The sequence below is a fragment of the Vicia villosa genome, unplaced genomic scaffold (genome assembly GCF_029867415.1).
Source record: "Vicia villosa cultivar HV-30 ecotype Madison, WI unplaced genomic scaffold, Vvil1.0 ctg.000540F_1_1, whole genome shotgun sequence".
Classification (NCBI taxonomy): domain Eukaryota; kingdom Viridiplantae; phylum Streptophyta; class Magnoliopsida; order Fabales; family Fabaceae; genus Vicia; species Vicia villosa.
The window spans coordinates 657,070-668,190 of record NW_026705248.1 but is presented as its reverse complement, the minus strand read 5'-3'; the positions used below and the strand labels follow the sequence as shown (position 1 = coordinate 668,190).

The 11,121-nt window shown below is 28.8% G+C and overlaps 1 non-coding gene across 1 annotated transcript; it reads right to left on the bottom strand.

The window, feature by feature from the left end:
• Window positions 1-7,966: 7,966 nt before the first annotated feature.
• On the bottom strand, window positions 7,967-8,052 carry TRNAM-CAU (transfer RNA methionine (anticodon CAU)). Its single transcript is given in 2 exon segments — window positions 7,967-8,002; window positions 8,015-8,052. It is a non-coding gene; the product is annotated as a tRNA-Met (tRNA).
• Between the last annotated feature and the right edge of the window lie 3,069 nt (window positions 8,053-11,121).

The window sequence follows — 11,121 nt, the reverse complement described above, 5'->3', positions numbered from 1 at the left end:
TTTTATATTAACTAAGAAAATTAATTATATTTATTAAATTAAAAAAATTCAAAATTGAACAAATAAATATGAATTTTCGTATTTAAAATGATGAATGGACAAGATTTGGTGTCAAAATAAACCTTAACATCTGGTGTCAAGGGATTCTTTTATATATATATATATATATATATATATATATATATATATATATATATATATATATATATATATAAATATATATATATATATATATATATATATATATATATATATATATATATATATATATATATATATATATATATATATATTCAATTAATTAATTGTTAAAGATATTTGATGTTAAAAACTGTTATAATACAACTGTCAAAATGAATGAACATGAATACTAAGCAAATGGTAACAAAAAAAAAAATCTGAAAGATTATGAAAAATATCAAGATTTTGAATGAAATTGTTAAATGATCCATTTTCAAGATTTTGTTAAATGAAATTTTTAATTTAAGATTTGACGTATAAATTAAAAGATATCAATAATATTATTATAAGACATTAATTTTTATTAAATTAATTTTATCAATGTGTTAGTAATAATAATTAAATGTCACATATAAAAAAATAAAAAAATAATTAGTTATTTCTAAAAAAAAATAACATTTATCTTTAAACACGTTTTATTTGTTAAAAACCATCGTTTGAAATTATAAAGTAGAATAATGAGTATACAGAAACAAAAGCCAGAATCTAATCTGAGTGAGAAAACAGCACACGGCAGCAGTCTTGTTCACTCTATTCCTCGGCGACGCGTCAAAATGTTTGTTCACCGACACAGACTCCGCAATATAGGACCCACGTTTTAGCTCATCCATCCATCCATTATTTCTTTTTTTTCCTAACTCTTCTTCCATGCAAATCAATATCTCATATCCGGTGTTGGTGTATCTACTAGCTTGCAAAAAGTGATTTTGTATGGTACAGGTAAATGCTTCTAGTGGCCTAATATGTGTTTCCATTGTTACATATTTCAATAAAATTAAATGGATTCAAAGTTGAATCGTGATTGGAGTCATTTTACTTAAAAGTATTTCAAGCACTCTCTTAATTGTCTTAGAGTTGGAAAGTAAGAATACACATAATAACGTAAGATTGGATTGTCGTCGTTGTCGGAACTCTTACTCAAGGAGTTTCAACCTCATACCTCTCGAGGTTGTTTTTACTAAGTTTCTGGCCAGTAGCTTAGTAAATGGATCTTCCAGATTATAGCTTGTTCGTATGTAGGTGAGTGAAATAATTTCATCCTTAATTAATTTTCTCACGAACGAATGTCTAAGCCATATATGTCTAGACTTTCCATTATACATTTCGCTAAATGCTCTAACTAAAATGGCCTGACTATCGCAATGTGTCAACACCTTTGAAACATTATCTTTAGCTAATGGAACTTTCAACAAAAGATCCCTCAACCATTCAAATTCTTGACCAGCGGAAGCAAGAGCCACAAACTCTGATTCCATGGTTTAAAAAGTGATGTATGTCTATTTCTTTCTCTTCCAATAAATTAGATCTCAGCTAGTGTAAATATCCACTAATTTGTAAATTTATGATCTCCAACACTCGATATCCAACCCACATTGGTATATCATTCTAAAATGGTAGGAAACCTACCATAATAGAGGTCAAGATTTTGGTTTTTAAAAGACAATCGAAAATTCTTATGATGGTCTTCCAATGCTCACCATTTAGATTACTATTAACTCTACTCATTTACTAATTGCAAATGTTATGTCGAATATAATACATTGCATTAGAAAACCAATTTCACTTGTGTATTCTAATATGGCCACAACTCTTCCATCATAATTTTGACATTAAGATCAAATTGAATATTCACTTTCTTGAAATGTGACAGTTAGAACTTATCAAGAATTTTCTCAACAAAGTGTATTTGACTAAGTTCATAACCCCCAATATTTTGCATTACTTTGATCTCTAAAAGAGTGTCAACTAGTCCAAGATCTTTCATCTTGAATGTGAAAGTTTTCTCAATATAGTGTGTTTAACTAGTTTTTTAACCCAAACCCTTTCGTTATACTTTGATCAAAAAAAGTGTCCATTATTTCAAGATCTTTGCATCTTGAATGTTTAAGCTAGAAACCTCTTTGTTTCTAAGATTTCATTCATCTCATTGCTAATGATCAACATATACTCAACATAGAGATAAAGGAATATCATAATATTCTCACACAACTTTGTGTACAAACACGTGCAACAAGAATTAGATGAGAAATGTTTTTAGATAATCATGCATGATGATGCAAAAAGATTTTTAGATGAAATTATGGACAATTTAAACTTAAAGTATATTAAACCAAATGAAGACATTATATATATATATATATATATATATATATATATATATATATATATATATATATATATATATATATATATATATATATATATATATATGTGGGAGCGTATCCGGTGAGAACTGATATCTATTGTGAGAAACGAGAACTAATGATATCAATCATCGGATTTAATTAACGCTTAAGATTTATTTAATCTATATAGAGATCACCTTATTGTATATTTTCTATTATACTTAAGATCTTAATAAGAGAATCTTTCCATAAATATTTTTTTATTTGTTATTCTAATATTTAGTATAAATTAAGGACTAACTTATTTTCTATTTTTTGATTTGACAAAATTAAATAAATAACAGAATTTAAATTTTTAATTTTCCCCAACATCCAATAATATGCACCACAATTACTATAATATTGTTAAAATGGTGGAATTTATTTGAAATTATCCGAGTTATAGAATTTATATAAATAAATAATATCCTAACTTGCAAATAAATAAATTAATCAAACTAAAATATATTATCTATTATTTTTATCAAATTAAAATATAAGTAATAAATAATTAATGTATTTTTATTAAAAATGGTCAAAATAACAGAAGTTGTAAACATAAAAAATTTCCTAACTTACAGATAAATAAATTAAGCAAATTAAAATATAATAATTTCACATTCTTTAATATATTTAACCAAATGAAAATATATCAGTGTGTTTTTAAATAAATGGTCACAATCCTAAAACATTCAAAATAACAATTTGATTTTATTTATAATATTTTTTATAATTTAAAATTAATATAGTTATTTAATTTATATTTTATAATTCATATAATTTTATTCATTACATAATTATTACTATATTGATCTATAATTTATTCTGATGAAAAGAAGTTGAATGTTCTAATATATTGATCTATATTTTATAGTATAAATAAATAGATGATAAATAAAATCAAATTTTTATTTTTGAATATTGTACTATTGTGACTATTTTAAATAAAAACTCATTATTGATTTATTATCAATATATTCATTTCAATAATAATATTAAAGCATTTTAAGTGATTAACTATATTTTTATTTGTTTTATTTTTTTACTTTTGAAAGTTCTATTATTTTGATCATTTTAAATAAAATCACATTATTGATTTATTGCCTATTTGCAAGTTTGGATATTATTTATTTTTATAAATTCTATAACTATGACCATTTTAACAATATTTTAATAATTGTGTCGTTTATTTGATGTTGGAAAATTATAAATTTAAAGCCTATTATTTATTCAATTTTGTCAAATAAAAAATAGATAATGTTAGTCGCTAATTTATACTAAATATTAGAATAATAAATAAAAAATTATTTATGGTAAGATTATATTATTTTATTTATAAATCTTAAACATAGTAGAAAAGCAATTCAATAAGGTGATCTCTATATAGAATAAATAAATCACAATCGTCAATTAAATCTGATGGTTCAGATTGTTCTCGTTTCTCACAACTGATATCAGTTCTCACCGGATACTCTCTCTCTCTCTCTCTCTCTCTCTCTCTATATATATATATATATATATATATATATATATATATATATATATATATATATATATATATATATATATATATATATATATATATATATATATAAAACTTAAACTTGTAGTTAAGTCGAAAAACTTAAAATGTTGCTAAAGATTTACTTTAGTATATGAGAGCAATATTATTTTAAAATCAATAGTTACAAGATACTTAGAGCATCCACATCCATGCTATCCAAATTAGTGGTATAAATGGACCCTACTTAATTTATTATATATTTTTTACACTTTTCAATTACTTTACCTCTCCACTAAATTTTCCAAACATCGATATCATTTAGGGGTGTTCGTGGTTTAAGAACTGCATTGAACTGAACCAAATTAATGGTTCAGTTCAGTTTTTAAAAACCACTTTAATAAAAAACCAATTAATTGGTAAAACCATTTCAATTCAGTTTTAAACTGGTTTTGAACCCGTTTATATTTATAAACTGGTTTACAATTAATCTTTAGTTATAAACTGGTTTAAACCAGTTTTAATTATATATATATATATATATATATATATATATATATATATATATATATATATATATATATATATATATATATATATATATATATATATATGGTAACTAAATCCATTGAATGGAATAGTGAAATTTGAAATGATACTCTTCAATTAGTATATAAATTATATGTAAAAGTAATTACTACTGTCATTAATATTTTATTTAATTTGTTAATTATAAAATGCAAATTTAACTTCAAGTTTTTTTCACATTGGTTTCAGTTTGTGAAGTAATTTTTTTTTACCGTTTTGCAAACAACACACACGATATAGACAATAGTTTATGTGTTGATAAATATCTTTGGATAAATTTTTTGTAGAGAATCCGCTTTCTTTAACTGTAGGATACCTTTTTTTACGGTAAAAATTGACTTCCAAATACGAAAAAAATTTCTTTAACTATAAGCTCCAAATACTTTCTTCTTTTTTCCTAACTTCTTGTGGGTGTCTGATACTAGATTTTTCATATGGTTACTCTAATATATACAAACAGTTCCTTTTAGTTATAAATATTATCGTTCATTCAACTAATAAATGATTATAATTTTATAAATTTTAAATATAATATGAATTGAACTTATAAAGTTAATTAATCATAGACATGTTATATGTTGAGAAATGAATAATGGTGATGAATTAATAATATATAATTTTTTATACTGACTGTGAATAGTAGTTATTATGTATATTTTGTTTTTTTTAATTCACAAATATTGTATTTTTTTCATGTTGGTGTACAAGTAATTAAAAGCTATTTTTTCAATTTCCTGAAAAAAAATATTAAAAAAAAAGTTTCTTTATTTTCGGAAAAAATATTTATATCTTTTCTTTTTTTATCATCCGAATAAAAAAAACTTGAAAAAATCTATAATTTTTGTTTTTTTTTTAAATTAAAAAAATTTATTTTTAAACATTATTATTTTTTAAATATTAATCAAAATTTTTTTATTTAAAAAATATTTATGATGTTTTTAAAAACAATTAGTTAAACAGTTTAAACTAGTTTTTAACTTAAATTTGGTTAACTGGATTGTTTATAATATGTGGTTCAGTTCATAAACCATTTAAATGGTTCAAGTTTTTTGTGGTTCAATACAATTCAGTTTGAGAATATGGTTCAGTTAACTACATTTCTGCACACCCCTAATACCACTCACTTAAAACTCTAAATTGGGTCCCACTTGTCTCACAATTATTTTAAACTACCGTGGTATTTTTTGGCACCTGTGGTATAAAAATTTGGTCCAATTTAGATTAAATAATAATATTTTCTGACACATTGTAGCTTTACAACACAATACTATCACCGATGTGTATGCTCTTACAACTTATATAATATGTTTGGTTCATTACTCGAAAATATTATTAAAGTTTGAGCAAATTGCATGAAAAACGAATATGATTTGTTGTTTTAGAATTCATACATTCATATTTATTTTTTATTTGGCATTCAAGTTATGAATTAAGTTGTAATAATAAATTGCATAAATATTAAATTATGACAATTTTTCATCCCACCCTATGATCTTCTTACGTACCACCGAATTGACCAAAATGCCCTCGTGTTTTCGTAGATGCACTTTCAAAAGCACCCTTTTTTGTGTAACGTTGTTTTATTTCGTAGATGCACTTACAGAACTCTTCCGTAGATGCATCTACGGAAAGGTTTGACGTTATAACTCGCGTCAAACATTTGCCCTCCCTCATTCTCTTTATTTCAAACTTTTATATCTCAAACTCTCTAAACCCCAAACACTCAAACACTCGGCCTACATTGTCAACGTCAAGTATCAAGACATTCCATCAAGTTCAAATCGTTATTTAATCACTAAGTTTTCGACATTTTGACTTATTTTAGAGTATTTTGAAATCGAATTAGAATATGATATTTAGGTGTAAAAATGATTGGATAGGATTAGAGATATTGTTTAGAGACAATGTAGGTGCTGTTTGTGGTTTATTTTGGACGATCAAGCAAAAAATGGGGTTTTTGGGTGACTGAACAGTGCAGTTACACCATTGTTGCGTTTCTGAGCTTCAGGGGCTTCTGTAGATGCACATACGGAAGAGATGAACGTTAGGGTATTCCGTAGGTGCATCTACGGAAGCACCAGAGATTTTGAAACTAAGGTGCTTCCGTAGGTGCATCTACAGAAGCACCATACATTTTGAAACTAAGGTGCTTCCGTAGATGCATTTGCGGAAAGAGTATTTTTTTAATTTCTTATTTATTTATAAATTATTGTTTATGTATAGATACATATTAGCTAAGTAGATGTTATCACAATGCAGACATTATGACTCACGGTCCGGATAGAGATATACATGGGAGGACTGCACAGCACGCATTCGTGCGGTGTGAACGGACGCGTGTAGTATCTCAGGTGATTGATGGAGCTGCTGTTTCACTTGATACACCCGCTCCAGCGGGGCCTTCTACATTTGTCCCAGTTGAGGGGCTCTCTACGCCTGTTCCAGTTTATACACCCGCTCCAGCTGGCCTTCTCAATCTATCCCAGTTGAGGGGCCTTCCCCGTCTACTACTACTTCACGGAGGCCCTGTGATGATGCTGAGGGCCTCACAGATGTCACCCCTCACATACGTCGTTGTGGCACTTCTTCTACTTCTACTCTTGTGCCTGTGCCAGTGACGGACGATACAGAATCTGCTGTGCCACTTCCGGCGGGACACAAGGATGAGCCGGTGCCAGAGCCTATCTGGTACCCTAGGGGTCCTATAGACGCATCCCTTTTGATAAGGTATGACGATCATGCAACTAGGCGTATATGAGATGGAGAGGTAAATTTTCTTTGTTAATTACTTTTTTTTCTTCAGTTTCTGAATTTGCTTATTAATAACCGTGTTTATTTTTAAAAAAAATTCAGGATAGGGATCCACAGAGTTTCTACAATCACGACCGGAAGATTGCGGGTCTTGCAAAGCCTGACGAGCTGTGGTTTAAATTATAATGAGTACAAATTAAAACCAACATATTAGAATATCTGCCTAATTTATTATTTATAATATATATTATAAATATAAATTAATTGATTATTAAATAAATATTCACTATAGATTATAAATTAGAAATAATATATATTATGAATATTAACTAGAGAATCTACATTAACTATATTTAATTTAAGATGAATCCAATATGTATTACGTTTCAATTCATGATTTAATTTTACGAGTTTAAAATACATTTTTTCATCAATTTTAGTAATTGTCATAGATCTTTTCTATCTTGTTTTTCTTTATATAATCAATTTTAAAACTATATGTTAATGATACTGTAAATCAGAAATAAAGAAAATAAATGTATTACGAAGTTATTTATATTAAAATGGACAAACATAGTTTAACAAAAGATGAAAGTGTAGAATAGATTATAAGTGAGAGAAATTTAGTTAAAGTATTCAACTTTATTTTAAAGAGTGAAATTTATTTAATACATTTAACATTTAACATCTCTTGTAATAATGTTGGCAAAAAATCACGTTTTGGGGTGAGAGAGGCTCGAACTCTCGACCTCAGGATTTCTCAGACAGCTATGAGACCTACGCGCTAGCCAACTGCGCCACCACCCCATGTTGACAACGACAACTGTTAACGTTTTATAATCTTAATCTTTAGTCATATGTTGTCATTTACTTTCCATAAGAATTCAAGAAAAGTTTTTGTAACTTACACTGTTTACTTTTAATTTTATGAGAATTTTATTCTATCTGTTTTCGGCTTTTAGCCTATTTACTTTTGATATGCGACGAACTTACCTTTATTTGCATTGAATGAAAAGATGATGCATGAGCAGCATGGCTACTGCATGATAGAGACGGTTCATGCTGCATATGACCCCACTCTCTGACTGCAAAAATGAATCTCCACTCTATCCTAGGCATAGATGGAATAGTTGAGGAGGGAGGGATGAATACTCGAAAATTTAAGAATCAGATCTCAAGTTTTAATTCTTCTGCTAATTGTTGGTGTAAATGACTTTTAAATGTATATAGTTGGAGAATGTTTAAATATGTTGAAAGCTAGAAAGAACGCGTATAAATTAAAATAATAATAAAGAAGATTAAAATACATACGTGTAATTAGAATTGATAAGAAAAGTAATGAGTAAAAAACAGAAAATTAATAATCGTTTTGGTGTATACTTTATTTTAAAATGCGCTAAACAATATTTTCTAGTATCATTGATGATTATTTGAAAGAATGATAAAATTACAATCAATATTATTTTGTTATGAAATCAGAATTGATGTTGATCGATGATGGGGGATTTTAAAATCGATAGTGTTGATCTCTAATGTGATGGTACGAGGTTGACCTACAAGTTTAACACTCAAAGATCTAAGTCAATTCATAATCTAAGATGAGTATGGTGAAAAATTGAGATAATAAAAGTGTACCGTGAATCTCACATGTGTTGACTTTATACTGTGGATTATTTTGATTAAACTTACACTTTAGTAGGTCTTTGATTGAGATATTTGGTCGGTCCATAACAGTTGCCCTTAAGGCTTGTCAGACAGAAATTACCTGAGAAAGTCTTCAAAGTCGTGGCCATCATCTAGCAATGACATCCGACCTTGTATATAAGCGGAGACATAAGGGGCCAGTTACAAAATTAATGGGGAACAAGAAAAATAAATATTTTTCCACCATTGAAATATTTCGCCAATTTTTTAGACACGTGGCTTTAGGCTACCCACTTAGGGCATGACACTTCCTCCTAGTGCATTTGAGTGCACTTGAGTTCATTTACAAGGTCTTATCTTTAGCTGACGACTCTGACTCAGAAAAGCTCTCTAAAGGCTCTTCGGATAAGGGATCTTCTTCTAGTGATTCTTCTCTTGACGCTCTTGACGCTCTCTTCTCTGATGGAGATGTAAAATATGATCGTGTAGTCACTTTTGTGCCCGCTTCCTCCCAATATTCAAGAACTTCGACTTTGCCTGCTTCACTAACACCGAAAAATGGAGGTTTCCATTCTGAATATGGAGAATTCCAAAGATTAAGTTAAGGCTCATTGAAAGGCATATGGTTAAGACCCTAGTGACATTAACATCAAGGATAATTTAGAATGTGTAGCTCGACCGGCTGACGTTAGCTGGCTTAACCTCTTCGAGATCTTCAAGGCCGATGAGATGTTCTTGAAAAGGGTTATGTTGGCAGAGCCATCCGACGCAGGAAAATATATTTGGATGGATTCAGAGATAGTGGGAACCCCCTCCATTTAAGTGACCAAGGGATTGTGAGTGCGACTAAGAACATGGTTAGTTATTCCTCTAATTAGTCGGTCCTTCTAGAGGATTCAAGAAAAATGATATGTAGCACCTTCAAAGGGTGTTCTGTTTCTTTTTAAGAGTATTTATTCACTATGGTAAAACTGTGGCTACCCCTGTCTGAATTTGAGGTGGAAGTGTTAAAGTACCTGAAGGTCGCCCCTTCCTAGATCCATCCGGGTTCCTGGGCTTTCATAAAGGTGTTCTACTCTTGGCCGAGCATAGGTTATGGAAACACTACAAGAAAAAAGATGATTTGCGACACATCAGTTGCAACGGTTCTATTAAAATTTCCCTCCCACGTGTATTGTGACGGTTCGCACGACAATTTATTCCAATTGCCTCTAAAATTTTGAAAAAATTAAATAAAAATTACGACAATTGACTTTCCAATCGCCCTTAATAATAGTTTGTGACAGTTCCCTTTCAACCACACTTAATTTTCCCCCTAAATTACTTATGTTATTTTAAATTCCCCCTCTTTCACACATTTGCTCTCAATTGTCGTATATTATTTTTAATTTTCTTTTAGATTTTTAATTTAAATCTAATTTATTTTAAGATTTTCATTTCTCTCTCACAGTTTCCAACTCAAACTAATTAAGGAAGATGAATTTACTCAAGGAAGTCACTAAAATAATTCTTCATCCCCATCGCTTATCAAAAAATTGAAAACTTCATCCCCATTGTAACTCATCTATCTTTTCAATCAATCCTGACATCTATTTATTATAATTGATCCTCGCATTTCTCTTTCTTGCATCAATTATTGCTGCTCTCACACACCATCAATTCCAAACCTTAAAACTGCAATTTGAAACCCTTGCAGACTAGAAATTAAAATTATTAACTCCTCAAACCACGACTACGAGTCAACAAAAAGCTCTTGCGAAACCCTAAAAATACAATTGCACTTTGAATCATTAAAATTTCCCTTAAACCTCCAATCTGCAACCGAACTTGTCACTATTATCTCTTCCAAAACACAAATAGGTGGAAACACAACATGAAGGTGCTTAACCGAGGGTATTTGTAACTGTTCCTGATGCATCAATGGAAAATGGGGACAATCGATTCAAAACGGCTATGAACAAAACTTAATGACTACTAGAGGGTAGCGTGTATGAAGCTATAGTGACTGCATAAGTTGTTTTTTATTTTGTGTTGGCTTGCCTCCCTCCTGCTTGTGAATCATTATATTATAATGCTAGACACTCTTCTGCTTCTCCTTCAACTAAGCTATATGGTCATGGTAAGTGTGTCATACCCCAATTTTTGACCCTAAGATCCTACTTCATTTGCATTAAATCTAAAAGAGTTTGATCATTATTATCATCATTCATTATCTCATCCAAACATCATCCA